This window comes from Aythya marila (assembly GCF_965140915.1).
Source record: "Aythya marila genome assembly, chromosome: 24".
NCBI lineage: Eukaryota > Metazoa > Chordata > Aves > Anseriformes > Anatidae > Aythya > Aythya marila.
Window position 1 is genome coordinate 2,337,517 of NC_139065.1, and position 960 is coordinate 2,338,476.

Genomic DNA, 960 nt, shown 5'->3' on the forward strand with positions numbered 1-960 from the left:
CTGGATAAATATATTGCGAAACAGCTGGCCAAATTCTAAATAGTACAAACTAACCCAAGCCTTTTGATGGCCAGTCAGCTGAAGAACTGGCCCTAACTTTTGCAAGCATTAATTGAAGATCAACTTTAGCAGCTGTATTCTCGTCCTTTTTTTTTTTTTTTTTTTTTTTTAACTGTCCCCTGCCAGTGAGCGTTCACATAAACTATTTGTTGATGCAGATGTTTAAGGAAGGCTGTTCTGTGTAAGGCTGCTCAGCTCTAGGGCTGTGTAGGAGTTAAGAATATTCCTTTTTCCTCAACCTCTGCTTCTGTTCAGTTACTGTTAGACCAATTACTGACCCGGAGCTGTCTGAATGGCATCCCTGCCCCTGGCAGGGGGGTACCAAGGGGGTGATCTCTCAGGTCCCTTCCACCCCAAGGGGCTCTGTGATTGTGACAGTGTGTAAGCACCCCCCAAGCTGCCTGCCTTTCCCCTCTCGTGTGCACACGCCGTGTGATTTGAGGCAGTCATGTACCATGAATAATGTCCGGGGGCCAGGTCACGAGCTTCCCAGAGCATGGGAGTCATTTGCATACAATCCAAGCAATTACCAGTAATGAATAGATCAGTTAAAAAGCAAACAAGAAACGATTCGGAGCGCGGGTAATTCCCCTGCAGAAAGAAGAAAAAAAAATAAATAAAAAAAAAAGGAGAGGGAGGGGAAAAAAAAAAAAAAAAGAAAGGAAAAAGCCGAGCACTTCTAACCCCCCAGCCCTGATGCGGGGCTGACCCCGGGGTGCGGGGCTGGGGGTTGCCCGGTCCCGTTATGTCCCTGTCCCCGTTATGTCCCCGTCCCCATCCCGGTGCCGTCCCCGTCCCCCCCGCCCCGCCCTGGGCAGCGCATGCTCCCTGCCGGGCCCCAACCTGCCCATTTAAACGGCGGCGGAGGCACGGGGCTGAGCACCGGGGCCGGGCTGAGCC